This window comes from Diachasma alloeum, unplaced genomic scaffold, assembly GCF_001412515.2.
Source record: "Diachasma alloeum isolate Michigan unplaced genomic scaffold, Dall2.0 Dall_scaffold_00291, whole genome shotgun sequence".
NCBI classification, from domain to species: domain Eukaryota; kingdom Metazoa; phylum Arthropoda; class Insecta; order Hymenoptera; family Braconidae; genus Diachasma; species Diachasma alloeum.
The window spans coordinates 1425217-1441029 of record NW_021680430.1 but is presented as its reverse complement, the minus strand read 5'-3'; positions in this window follow the sequence as shown (position 1 = coordinate 1441029).

The window sequence follows — 15813 nt, the reverse complement described above, 5'->3', positions numbered from 1 at the left end:
CTCTCTCTCTCTCTCTCTCTCTCTCTCACTCTCTCTCTCTCTCCTGCAGGCGCCCTGTTCCGCTTTTTCCTCACCCGAGCACCATTCGCCTTTTTTCCTCCCTCCGGCTCTCTTCCGCCTTTCCTTTTTTATACTTTCCACTTCTCCTCGTGTTTTTTCCATCACCGGGCGAAACGTCGATCGAGACATTCCACGGAATCTTCGGAGTTTTGCTCCAGATGCTGATACGACCGGTGTGATAAGATTCCGCGGGGCAGGGCAGACGATACATTTTATTTGTCTTTTTTATTGTTTTTTATTTGAGACAATTGCGAGTTTGATTGATGGAGTGGTGTGATCCAGCGGGATATTTATTCGTCAAATGTTAAGAACTATTATTATATTTTAGTGAAAAGAATTATTTTGATTTCAAATGACAGATTTTTCAGTTTTATAATTATTATATTTTAGTGTTAAATACACAGAAAAAACTGAACGTAAATTACGTTTAAGAAGTCGTTTTTTACGCCTTCTAAAGGGTGTTTTACGCTCAAAGTTGGAGCGTAATTTACGATTGCGAAATCGTAAATTACGACGATTATAAATCGATTACGATTACGAATTACCATTTATAATCGTCGTAATTTACGTTTATAATCGTCCTAAATTACATAAATTACGACGATTATAAGCGTAAATTACGCTTATAATTATGCTTATTATTACGTTTATAATCGTCGTAATTTACGTAAATTACGACGATTGATTGATTGTAATTGCAAGCGTAATTATAAAGATAAAGTGTGATTTTTTTTTTCGTTTTCGATTTTAAGCGTAATGTTCGTTTATAATCGGCGTAATTTAGGATTTATAATCGTCGTAAATTACGTAAATTACGCTTAACATCGCAGTAAATTACGATTACATAGACGTAATTTACGATCTCGTATGCGTAAATTACGCTCAAAGTTGCCGTAAATGACGATGATTTTTTTCGTAGTTTTAATAAACATAATTTACGTTTTGATCAATGTAAAAGACGCTTTGTTTAGGCGTAATTGACGTTTTGATAAACGTAAAATAGGCGTTGTTTAGACGTAATTTACGTTTTTATTTTGACAGTGAAATATGTTTTTTTAAACTCTAAATTCCGATTTTTATGACGGAAAAAGCGTATTTCACCAGACATCATATTGACGTTAAGCGAAAATTCCGTTTATCAAAGCATAATTTACGTTTAGGTTTTTCTATGTGTAATTGAACCTTTTGTTCAGTCACGAGTTGTAGAAATTCGTGTTGTATTTTTGAAGAAAAAATACAACACGAGAATGTTTTCTTCATTTTTTGCGTTGAAAAAATTTTAAAATATATTGAATTATTTTAATTCTGCAATTGCTCTTCTTTATCGTTAATTCCATTATTCCTTCCGTGTCCCCGCGATGATGATAATCACCTCGACATTCCCCTCAGACTGAAAAATTTCCACATTCACAATGATGCGCCCCCTCTCGCTGTCATGTTTTTTACGTGACACAAGTACAAGAAGCTTTTTACATTACCAAAAAGTTGACGTCTCCGTCTCAGCTCTTCCAGTTAAATCCCAGGTCCATTTTTCTTCGCGAGTCACATGTTTTCCCGCACAAATACTCGCGCTCGCGACAACAACAAGAATATGTAAACAACGAAAAAGCGGATTTATTGGAGCCACCGAATGGAAATTCATGGGTTGACACAAATTAATTGTCATTTTTTGCGGAATGAAATTCAATTCGTTCAGTGAAATTGGAAATTCAAGCGAATAAACTGAGAATTAAGTGTGTTTTTTTACTATTATGCCAGAAGAAATATTCAACAATAAAAAAATTGCAATTTATCAATTTTGTTTTTTTGGAAATAAAATTCAATTTTTTAATATGAAATTGAAAAAATTGTGATGATGAATTAAACTGCGAATTAATCATCTTTTTTCCACTATTTTTCGTGCAGTTTCAAAATAAATACTTGTCAGTAAAAAAATTGGAGTTAGTTAATTTTTTTTGGGAAATAAAGTTCAATTTGCTCAACATGAAATTGAAAAATTTCTTACTATGAAATAAACCCTCGAATTAATTGGTAAATATTTAGTTTAACATAATTAATTAATAATAATAATTAATTTGATTTGTTTCCCCTTTTTTTCGTAAAGTTCCAAAAGAAATTCTCAACGATAAAAAAACCGCAATTAGTCAATTTTTTTAGGGGATAAAATTCAATTCGTCAAATATGAAATTGAAAAAATTGTGATGATGAAATAAACCGCGAATTAATGATCTTTTTCCCCTATTTTTCGTACAATTTCAAAAGAAATACCCAATGATGAAAAAAATGCAATTAGTCAACTTTTTTTTACGAAATAAAATTGAATTCTTTAGATATGAAATTGAAAAATTTCTTACGATGAAATGAACCACGAATTAATGATCTTTTTTCCCCTATTTTTCGTACAATTCCAAAAGAAATACTCAACGATAAAAAAAAATGCAATTAGTCACCTTTTTTAGGAAATAAAATTGAATTCGTCCAACGAATTAGTGAATTACTCGTCGACCAAATGGAAATTCATCGTTCGCGTGTCGTAGAAATATAGAAACTGGTAACCAGACCGTATTCTGCACATTTTTTTCGACTTCAGCACGAGCAAAGAAGCGAGATGGTGAATGGGCGCCCTACCTGGGACCCCCTCGTGGTCATAAATCATGTCTCCGTGATACTACCCCTCGGCGTTTTCCCGCATCACTACCCAACAGATCGGCGAACGGCCAGCATCACCTGGGGGTATATCCGCCGTTCTCACTCGGATGTTTGACCTCGGGTATCGAACAAACCTCGGATACAGGGGTTACAGCCTTTTTGCTTTTATCTAATTAAAGTTTTTTCGCTCGAGGAGAATTTTCCTTCGTGACGCCTATCGTGATTCCGTGTATCGATTTCCCTCGGAATAAACGCGTTTGAGTCGTATTTCAGTGGCTTTAGTGGTGGCTTCGTCCTACGAGGGGTGGGAGATCATAAATTTTCCCTCGGTTCATACAGATTCGAAATGATGCCCTTCAGGGCGAGGGGTTAGTTCCTTTTCGTCCTTCCAACAGTGCAGATGTGGTATTTTTGGCTGACGAAAATTCATCGTCAAGAGTTTTTTTTTCGAAAATTGTGAGAGGATTTTTATTTCAATTGAAGTGAAGATCAATCGCGGAATTGTTAGTGATGCCGCGAGACACGAGACGAACGAGACGAGAAGAGACAAACGAGACGAGGGACGTGACGAGACGAGACGGGGAGAGTCATTCGAGACAATGACAGAAACGAGACTGGACGAGAAACGAGAGGCGAGGCGAGAGTCGAGAGAGCCGCCCCCTCACTGCCCTTCTGTGTATTTTTTTTCGTGCAAATTGGATTATAGAGACGAGACGAGACGAAACGAGACGAAACGAAACGAGAGGAGACGAGACGAGACTAAACGAGACGAGACGAGTTGACATGAGACGAGATGACACGAGACGAAACGAGACGAGACGAGACAATATCTCAATTCTCGATAAGACGAGGAAAGAAATTGCTCTCGTATTTCGATACGAGACGAGAAGATGCAATTTCTCGTCTCGTCACGTCTCGTTGTCAGGAGACCATTGTCTCGTCTCGTCTCGCATCGAAATACTAGAGCAATTTCTTCTCTCGTCTCGTCGAGAATTAAGAGATTCTCTCGTCTCGTCTCATTGTCAGGAAACCATTGTCTCCTCTCGTCTCGTGGCATCACTGACAATTATTTTTCTTCCATTTTTCAAAGCAACGATTGATCATTTTTCAATTGTACTTTGCATTTAAAAATTGTCATTTTTTTATCGCAGAATAATATCTGTTGTAATTTGAGGTGTAAATAGTGGAGGAGTCAGAAACACTGGGAAATCTTCATAAACGGTATGTCAAAATGCATTTAATTAATTGCTCCCGAAATTTCACGAAAAAACATAATTTTCCGATCTTAAAAACCATAAATCTTCCGTTGTGTTTGATAAATTTCGAATAAAATAATTCACGAAAATTTTTCAAATCGGGAATTCACTGTGTGGCGCCACTCCCCATGAGAGTCTACAAGCTCCACCTGAAAATAGTTCCCCAGAAGTCCTGAAGATGTCTCCAGCCTCCGGAACGGGTTTCGTATTTCGTTTCCCTCCCACTCTCGACCCATTTTCTAAACGTATCCTATCGCCGAAACTAGAGTGGGGGCCGGAATCTCACCAATCTCCGTTCGCGATTCATGACCTCCCGCTTTCCGCACTTCCCACATCCGCTGCCTTTCACAAGTCCTTTCATAGTGAGTTAAGTCTGACGCATTGAATATTTATAATCATTCAGTGGGGATGCGAAATATTCCGTTTAGACAGTATTTCATGCCACCCAGGGATAATTAAACATTTAATAAACATTTGTCTCCTCTCCACGACTTATATTTTCGAAATAATGTCATCAATTATTTTTTTAATTTGTAAATGTCTTGATTAGATAAATTTAAGGGATATCCCAAGACAAAAGATGAATTGAAATTATTCAAATTCTAAATGATTAATTAATTAATTTATTGTATTTTCATAATTTTATTCTCAACTGTTGTTGATGAAGGCAATAATAACTGTGTGGACGAAAGAAGAAATTATTTGTTAATTAATTGTTTAAATCAAGTTAGAAATGATTTCTTGAAATTCAAGTTTTCATGAAATGAAAATGAATCTCAAAATTCATCGTGAAACTTGAATATCACATACAATTCAATTTTTAATAGACTGAAAATTTAGAATACACTGTTAAAGAGCTCTTGAAATTTGAAATAAAAAATCCTGAAATTTTTAACAAGGAATAATTTACTTGGAATTTCAATGATCATTTCTAACGAAAAACTTAATTTTATTGAATTTCCAACATGAGTCAGGAATTCCACGAGCAATTTAGTCTGAAATCGAATTCAGGTTCAGAATATTGAAAATTCAAATGTATCTGTTACTTAAATTTCAAAAAATTTCTAACAGTGTTGCGTGAATTGTTGCCTGAATTTTCAAAATTTTCCAGGTTCTTCAGTGCCTCATGGCCCTGAAAATTGAGAATTACTTGACTATTCAAGAAATTAATTAATTTCTCAATGAAAAAAAAAACAGAAATTTCATGCAACTTCGTCATTGTTAAAAATTTACAGCTACTTGGATTTTTTTTTAATAGCTGGAGAATATTATAAAGATTACCCATGAAAAATACCGAGACAAACGGAAGAAAAATACGTTTTCTGGGTCTAAACAAACCAAAAACTCGACTCAAATAAAGTAAACCTACACTGTTAAAAAAATTTCACTGAAGTTTTCAGGCTTTAGTCTTGAAATATGAAACAAGTGACGGTTTCATTGAAATTTCAGGGAATTTTACCACTGAAAATTCGTGGTTTTCGTGGAAACTTCATGGAAATTTTAAATTTCAGTTAAATTATTCCCTGAAAATTAATGAAAATTACGAAAATTCAAGCAAAAATATCCCTGAATTTTCGATTTTTTGAAATTTCAGAGCAATTCCTTATTGAATTATGATGTTTACATTGAAAATTCATGGAAATTTCGGAATCTTCATGATTCTTCCACTGAAAAATCAGGAATTTCCTTGAATTTTCAGGGAAACTTGAAATTTCATAGACTTTTTTCCGTTAAATTGAATTCAGTGTCATTGTCTGGAAAATTCAGTAAAATTTTTTTAACAGTAATGAAAAATGAAACTGAATTCAATTCACGATGCAGCCATTTTGTATCTAGATTGCAAGTGTATTGATCGCCCCCCGGAGCAACAGCCGACATCGTAGTATCAGAATGACAGGCCCTGGCAGATGGAATTGCGCGGAACACCCCACCCTCTCGCCGTTTTACCATGCCATTTTCCGTCGGCTTCAGCCTCACTTTCTCCCTTCAATGGCCCGTCCGATCACCATCCAACCCCCTCGACGCTCTCGCATTGCCCGCCAACCCCTCGTCTCCGCCTATATCACCGTGTACTCCGTATTAACACCCCCCCCCCTCACAGAAAAAAAAAAGTTGGAGAAAAATTACATTTAATTGAGCGAACTCGATTTTCAGTAGCGTAATAATTTTAATTTTTGCGTCGATGTGTTTTTTACCGAATGAATCGTAAAATATCCTCCGCAACGGGAATGGCCATCAATAGAATTCGTCAGTATTGAGAGAATATGAGCCTGATATTGATTAAGGTTCGCATATTATTATATGACAAAAAAATATTTTAAAATACTGAAAAATATTTTTTTATTTTTATTTTCTTTTATTTATTTTTTTTTTCATTTTTTTTATTTTTTATTTTTTTTGATATTTCAAATTAAATAATTGATAATCCTAATTGCCGATTGATGATGAATTATTAGATAATTGATAATTTAGGATTTTCAATTGTCCATTGAGCAAATAATACTATATTTATAAAGAGGATTTGCGATTAACCAGATGACCGTCAATGTTTCTAACCAAATTATTGATTGATAAAATAATTCGGCATTTGAATATCAAATTCAGTCGCGAAGGGGCAAACCGGGTCAAGTCGATTTTGACTACTGCCCAGTTTTTGACGAATATCTCGGAATCTAAAGGAGATAGACAAATTTTTGTCAGGTCCTTTTTTATAGCTCTCAATTGGCTCTGCGATAAAGGTCATAATAAAAATTTTGCTATCTCTCTTAGATTCCGAGATATTCATCAAAAACTGAGGAAAAGTCAAAATCGACTTGACTCGGTTTACCGCTTCGCTACTGAATTGATGATTAACTTCTCAATCGTTGGGGAAAAATTACGGAACGACTTGTTGTCCCCCAGCGGTGAGTCATCGGACGGCTGGTTAATTTTTACGGAACAAATCGTAGGATTTACGTGGCGATTCGTACAATTTCAGTTCCGACTCACACTTTTTATTCAATTTTACTTCGCACGCGGATTGCGTTTCGAAACGTAATTTTTCCTTTTTTTTCTGGTAATGTTTATTGAATTTTTATCTCCGTGCACTCTGATATTAGCAGGCCACCTATTATTGCACTTTTTAAAATTAAAATCGGTTGATCATGCGAAGTGAGCTCTCGCACTGTCGCAGTTTTCATTACAATTTTCATGACGCCGAGCGGAAAAAGTGGATCGAAATGTTGAATTTCAGTTATTCGGGGGCTTTGTGTTTTCTATGCATGGAATTTCCAATCCTCCTTGCTCAACGGCGCTTGATTCGTCTTCACACGAAACGTCTCACTCTCGGGACAATCCGATGGATTACCTCAGGGGGCGGCGATAACGTGTTTGCGTCCGCATCCACTTTGTCCTCTGACAAATGATGGTCTTTTTCTTTGTAGATCGTCTACGTGGGGTATAGCAGGGACACTCCGGGGGCATTATTCGGTGGCAGATACGACACTTCATTAGTCAGACTCGCGGGCAATGATTGCTGAATAAAAATAAGTGCGTTTTTTGGAAATAATTGAAGGTTTTGATGATTTTTTTTTGGAAATGCTAGGAATGAAAATTAAATATATTCTCTGGATTTCGACTTTTTAATTCAATTGTTTACAATTATTTCATAAAATATCCTGTTTTATAATGAATCAACAAATTAGAATTTATTTTTATAAATCATTAGAAAAGATTGGAATATTTAAAAATTTAATTCGTTTAATGAAATTAAATTAAATCCTTTTTAAAATTAATTTTCATCAATTTTCAATAGTTTATTACAGAATGGCATGATTTCCTGAAAATTAAATTTGTTTAATAGATTTCAATATTTTCAATTCAATTATTTTACAATTATTTCATAAAATATTCCGTTTTATAATGAATCAGGGAATTAAAATTTTCAAATAATTATTCGTTTAATGGATTTCGATTTTTCAATTCAATTATTTTACAATTATTTCATAAAATATTCTGTTTTATAATGCATGAGAACATTAGAATTTGTTTTTATAATTCATCATAAAAAATAGACTATTCAAATAATTAATTCGTTCAACAAAATTAAATCTAATTTTTAAAAAATTCAACTTCTATCATTTTCAGTATTTTATCACAAATTGTCATGAGTTCCGAGCATTCAAATCCATAAACGTGTATTTCCTCAAAATGACAATAGCAGACATTCCAACAGTTTATCCCCAGATGGATTCAAAACTTGATGTCCACTTTATCGCTCTCGGATTTGAATAGCCGTGCGCACTGAAATAGCCACTTGGCAGTATGGCCCATGTATTGGCTCGCAGTTACGTGGAAGCGAGTTGCTTCCGATTGGCATAACGCGTGCTTCGAGGTTTTCCGCCGTAACTACCGTTCAGAAATTCGTGAGGTTAACTCCAAGCGTTTATAGGCGATAATATGAATTACGAGCGACCGCCATTGAAGTTGACAAATAATCCATTTTATTGTTCCGTGAAATTTTTTTCTTCCTTCATCATGCCCTAAAGCAAGTATTTCTCTTATGCCACATGACCTGAAAAAAATTTGCGCGAAGAATTCTCAGCCAAGAAGCGATAGAAAAATTTCAGTAGCGAAGTGGTAAAATGGTACAAGTCAATTGTGACTATTGACCAGTTTTCAATGAATATCTCGGACTCTAAGGGAGATAGCAAAATTTTTGTTATAACCTTTTTTGCAGAGCTGATTGAGAGCTACAACGAATGTAATTATGAAAATTTCGCTATCTCACTTAGATTCGGAAATATTCCTCGAAAACTCAACTGGGAGATGAGTCGACCGTCTTACCACTTCGCTACTGATTTGAAAAATGGCTTAAAAAAATTGTTCATTCTATAGAAATCGGATGGAGCGAGTTGGGGGTGAACTGAAGAGGATAATTAATTTTAAGAGATGTTTGAAATCGCGAGGTGGGAGCGCCGCCATCTTCGGAGTCCCTTGCGTCAGCGCAAGATGGCGGCACAAGTTATAACTAATTTCCGTCGTCTCAATATTTTTTTATAAAACCCACGAGGCATGATGCGAAGGTCTCGTGTAAAAAAAACAAAACAAATAAAAGAATCGGAAGAGGAAAAATAGAGCGAGACAGGGGGACTCTGATGTGAGCCCTGAGAAAAGCGAGGGCGGCACTCTCACCTTGGACACGAGATAGGAGGGTGAAAAAACGTAGAAAGGGACCCTCAAGTCCATTCTCGTCCGCAAAAATGCCCCGCGGGAGCTGCGTCAACGTCCTCCCGGAAAGCCGCACCCCCGTATCGAGATTGCCATCTCCAGAACTCCGCGGGATCCTCGTGATACGACTCACCCCGAAAATTCGTCCCGTATTTTCTCGCAAACCCACACGTCAGACACTGTAGTTTGTCCCTTCACCGTCAGCCATCCTTGTTCGTTAGTCTCTCGAGCTTTTCCTGTCCATTCTGGTTCGCTCTGACGTTTGATTTATCGTTGTATTAATTCCCACTCTGTGGTCCTTTCCGGTGAGGGCTTTTCCGTGTATCGAATCAAATAAAGGGGGTGGGAAAACAATTTTTTTGGGGAAATTGAAATTTTCGCAAGATTTTTTTTTCAACTTGTTAAAATTTGCGAATTATTAAATGTATTATTTATTAAATACTATTTTAAATGATATATTATCTTATTGTTTATTTATTTCGATTTACTTCATCATTTTTTAATTTTTTATTTACGCGTTCGTTGTAGCTTTTATCTCGATCATTTTTTTCAGATTATGCGACATAAAAAACATACTTCAGTGAATGGAAATTCAAAATTCAGATTTAACAATAAATAACAACAAAATATATTCGTAAAAATAAGAAATAAATGTATCAAGAAAATAGAATGAAATGAAAAATATAACATTACGTGAATTATTCCGTAATTTTTACTGAATATTTCTCTCCGTGTCTTATGGCATAAGAATAAATACTCCAAAGACTAAAGAAAATTTACATTTGCCATATGCCGCTGCCATTAAATTCCCCAATCTCCGGATTACCCTTCATGATTCCCGAGCCAGACGGAAAAATAATCGTGTGAGGGACCGTGAAAGCGAATGCGTGATAAACCGCCTGGCGTTAACAGTAGACTTTATGAATAAAAGATAAAGTATTGAATCGATCGAGCCACGTTTGGCGGTGGCGGCGGGATACGGTAGCCCCTCGCTTCAATTTCCCACCATTTCTGAAAATTCCCCATTTTTTACAACCCCAGGAGAGTGAAAAATATTCAGGTTATCTCCATGTTTTAATAACAAGAACTCATGAAAAGTGGAAAAAATGAGGGATCTTGGCTCGTCTTGCTTCTAACGAGTGCAGAAGGGAGCTGAAAGCTTTCCGAGTGAATAAATTATGAAGCCACAAAATACGGGACCGCCCAAAAGGGCGCGAGTGCTTCGGCGAATGGCCGCTACATGCAACACTGCAAACCTATACGGACTATAACGTGGGCCGTATAGTGCTGCTTATTATGTACAAAAAGCTAGGAGAAAGTTTTAAATACAGCATGATGAATACGCGTTTTTTCAAAGAAAAAGCGATGAATAATTTTTTTCCCTTCGCAAATGCTTGACGAGAAGAATTTTGATAGATTAAAATAAACTTTTTGATTGAAGAATAATCATTATTTTTTGTAGAAAGTGTAGGAATTATATTTTTTACGAACAATTGCTTCCTTTTTTTAAAAAAATTGGCCCTGAATTTTGACCCTTGTGCCAGCGACTTCAAATAAAATGTAAAAAGTTGAAAAATTAATTTTCAAAGGTTACATGGGGGGTTTGCGAGGTCATATGGAGGTCACATGACACTTACATGACGTTTGTTTGACCCTTTTGACTCTTATAGGTGTCCAATGTCTGAGATTTTAACGTTTTCAACCCTTATAGAAGTCAAATGTGCAAGATTCTAATCATTATGACTCTTATAGTTGCCGAATATCGGAGATTGTGACCCTTATGACCCTTATAGCTGTCAAATATGGAAGATTCTGGCCCTTACAGCCCTGATAGTTGACAAATTTGAGAGATTTTGATTCTTATGATCCTTGTAGTTATCAAATGTAGGAGATTCAGGCGCTTATGGCCCTTACGGTTGTCAAATATGGAAGATTCTGGCCCTTACGGCCCTTGTAGTTATCAAATATGGGAGATTTTGACCCTTATGATCCTTACAGGTGCAAAATATGGGAGATTGTGACCCTTATGACCTTGATAGATTTTAAATGTGCAAAATTCTGACCCTTATGATCTTTATAGTTGTCAAATATGGGAAATTCTGACCCTTATGATCCGTATAGTTATCAAATATGGGAGATTCTGACCTTTACGATCCTGAAAATTGTCAAATATGGGAGATTCTGACCCCGACAGGTGCAAAATACGGAAGATTGTGACCCTTATGACCTTCATAGTTGTCAAATGTGCAAAATTCTGGCCCTTATGACCTGAATAGTTATCAAATATGGGAAATTCTGATCCTTATGACCCTTACAGTTGTCAAATATGGGAGATTGTGACCCTTATAACCCTTACAAGTACAAAATATGAGAGATTGTGACCCTTATGACCTTCATAGTTGTCGAATATGGGAAATTATGATCCTTATGGCCCTTATAGTTATCAAATATGGGAGATTTTGACCCTTACCCTGAGGCCTCACCTACAAAAATTCTTCTCTGAACGCCCCCAATTTTTTTTAACTACATAAACAACAATCCGTAGCCTTCCTGACCCTCATAAACATCAAATACGTAAGATTCTGCCCCACAATTGTTATCCACTCTCGAATGAAAATATTCAACTCATGCGCAAGAATAATCTCTCACATAAATTAAAACGAACTGGTGTCCACATTCTGAAAAAAAGAGTTATTATTTTTGACGCATGAAAAACACTGGCAATTAATTCTTCTCCACGGTGACATGTATATGCTCCAGCGACATTGGAGAAAAATGTGGAATCCTTTCTGATAGATGCGACTGCACTTAAATCTTGGAAAAGGGGCGGTGAGCAATTCTTGGTGGAAATAATCCACTCCACCCTTTCCTTCCTTTCCGCTCATCTCAATAACATTAGTCTAGCCATTTGTATTCTCTACGACTGCTTGATATATTTCGAAATGTTATCGCTGGGAAAATGAGAAGAATATCATTTTCATTTCAATTTTATCTTTCATTTACTTTTTGCTCATTTTCGTTTCCATTTTTATCTCAATTTTTATCACTTTTACAGCAAACGCGAAGATTATAATATAGAAACTAGCTAGATTATTTTATATTAATTTATTTTATTGTTTCCTTTCCAATTTTTCTTTGCGGTTAGATTAAATTAAATTTATTGGATCCTATTCCCATTGTAGTATACAAATTGTGGGAACAGATTTTCTCATTTTCAAATGAAGAGATATTGATGTTAAATAATATCAGTATAATATAATAATTTCTCTCAGTTAAAGCAGATCATGAAAATGAAATTTTTCGGAGGGAGAGATGATCAGCAAGAAAATAAAAATTTCGATTTTTCAATGTCTCCGGAAAGTTTTAAAATTGATATATTTTTTCAAATAATGGAAGAATACCCATTCAATTTCTATCCTCACATTTTTATAGAATACATTAGAAAAATAGCAAAGAATAAAAATTGGAGATGAAAAATTTTATCGGTTTAATATAATGTAATAATTATTATAATTTCTGTTTTTTTAAATTAGATTTTAAAAAACATTTCTTTTTTTTATGGAGGCCGAGATCTAGAAGCAATGTTTAAAAATTCTTAATGAATTGAATATTTTTTATTCATTATTTTGAATTCAGTAGCGAAGCGGTAAACCGGGTTAAGTCGATTTGGACTATTGGCCAGTTTTTGACGAATATCTGGGAATCTAAAAGAGATAGAAAAATTTTTGTCATGACCTTTTTTGTAGAGCCAACTGAGGGTTATAAAAAAGGTAATAAGCAAAATTTTGCTATCTCTCTTAGATTCCGAGATATTTGTCAAAAAATGGCCAAAAGTCAAAATCGACTTAACCCGGTTTAGCGCTTCGCTACTGAATTTTAACACGAAAGACCTCAACAGAAGTGAAATCGATTCCCTCAAACTGTTGCGCAGATGTTTGGTCAGTATCGAGTTGAGCGCATGACTCGTGGATATCATTTCATAGACTACCAGGGGCTGCTCTTTGTGGGGGTTGATTTATGTGTAATCTATATAAGGAGGATGTCTGGTACAAGTTCAGTCAAGGTCCAAGCGGTCTGCAGACTCACGCCTGAGGGAGATTAATTCTCCGGTGGTTCACAGGGCTGTAAATACGTGTCACAAATGTGGAGAAGTCCATTTTCACTCTGACTGCTTCATATGCAATTGATATTGAGCATGCGGAAGCTCCGCATGAGTGAATTTACCCCGAAACATTATGGATTTGAAAGAAATTGAATTCTTTATTTGGAGATTTTTAGTTTATTCCAGCATTTTCGGTGGGAATAATGAATTGTATGAAATTAATTATTCATTAATTCTGGATTAATTCTCTGTTGTAATTTAATAATTTATCGAACAATTTATTCGATCTAAATAAAATGAATTCGTTTTTGTTTGGATGAGACGTGAATTCATTATTGATTTTAAATAAATCAAATTAATTTCTTTATTTCAATTTTTATTCTCTATTTTTTATTTTTATTTTCGAGAAATTTGAAAATTTGTGAATTTTTTAAATGAAAGATTTATTTTGTCTACAAAATTATAATGACATATTAAAAAACTCGTTTTTATTTAACACTAAACTACATTTTTTATATTAAAAAATTATTAATCACTCGACGCGAATAAAAGTTTGAATTTTTTATTAATTCGTTATTATTTAATTCGAATAAATTATTCTTCTGGATGTCAATACACTTTTTCCGATCAATTTTCTGAATAAAGTGTTGGACATTTCTTAATTTCAATAATGGGATTTTTTTCGTTTTTTTTTTAGAGATTTGAGAATTTCTTTCTAGAACGGAATACAAAATATTAAAATCGACGAGCACTAGGCAAACAGCCGATGTCAATGGGAGTCATGTACCACAATGGACTTGGGAAATCGTCGACTCCTGGACGATTGCTATTCGAGTCACAACGCCGGGACGCTCCTGCCACTAGAAACATTCCTTCGGATAATCGACATGGCTCAGTCAGTGCCAGCATTTCACCTCAGTCATGCACACGCAGTTCCTCGGTACGGATTTCCAATACGAGTGGCTGTGTGATTCCTGCATTCTAATATTCAGGTACGTCTCGACAAATTTTAACTTCATCAATTCCCTTACGACAATTTTAAATATTAAATTTATAAAATTATGTTTGAAATCGTGAATTAAGTTAAATCCAATTGTCTATTAAATTCAAAATTTAGTGGAAATGTTTTTTTTAATTCAAGTAACGACTGTTTAATCAATTTCTAAATTATTGCATTCGGAAAATTGAACATTATGTTTGTTTTTTGAATAGATTAAGGCCTTGAAAGAATAGTTGTGTGAATTTTTCAAATTCCCAGTGATAAATAATAAATTTTAGTATTCAATTCCCAATTTAACGTAAACGTTAGAATTTTCCGGATTTAAATTGAATTATAATTTAATTTATTCATTTTGCCTCAATGGTTGCCTCAATTTTTTCAATCTCCGATAATAAATATTTTTTAATAATTAATTGAGTTGAAAAATTAGTTGTTAAATTTTTTTGACGCCTGAATAATAATCTCAAAATATTTTGATGATGTATTAACCAATTTTCAACTTCATCAATAATCATATAACAATTTGAAAAATTAAATATTAAAAATTACGTTTAAAATCGTGAATTAATTATTTATTAAATTCAAAATTTATTGCAAATGTTTTTTCTAATTCAAGTAACAACTGTTTATTCAACTTCTAAATTATTCCGTTCTGAAAATTGAAGATTATATTTGTTTTTAAATAGATTAAGAGATTGAAAGAATTGCTGTCTGCATTTTTTAAAATTTCCAATAATAAATATTTTTTTAACAATGAATAAAATTCAAAAATTACTTGTTAAATTTTTTATTAGTTATTCCCCGTTTTCATGATTTATTGACGCAACATAAATAGTTTGCCATAATAACAATAATCTAAAAATATTCTCATTACGTATTAATCAATTTTTAACTTCATTAATAATCACATAACAATTTTAAAAATTACGTTTAAAAACGTGAATTAATTGTCTATTAAATTCAAAATTTATTGCAAAGGTTTTTTTTAATTCAAGTAACAACTGTTTATTCAACTTCTAAATTATTCCGTTCTGAAAATTGAAGATTATATTTGTTTTTGAATACATTAAGGCATTGAAACAATTGCTGTCTGCATTAAAAAAAATTCCCAATAATAAATATTTTTTTCAACAATGAATAAAATTAAAAAATTACTTATTGAATTTGTTATTACTTATTCTCCTTCATGATTTATTGACGCAACATGAATAAATAGTTTGCTGTATCCGTCATCGCCTGAATAATAATCTCAAAATATTCTAATCACGTATTAATCAATAAATACATTCAATTGTTAACAACGCCACAGCGGTGGGTCGTAAACGGTGTCTGGGAACGCAGACGCGTCTCTCCCGGCTCATGGCGGAATATATTTCCCCGGATTACCCTTCCAAACTCAACCCAACCTGTCGCCCCGAGATAACATAAAATTGGATGAAATTATAATTTTTAATTAAACATGCACTCCAACAACTGCATCAGATCCATTACTCCTTACTCTCGAGTTTTCTTTATCGCATTCAGAGTGATTGCCAGTA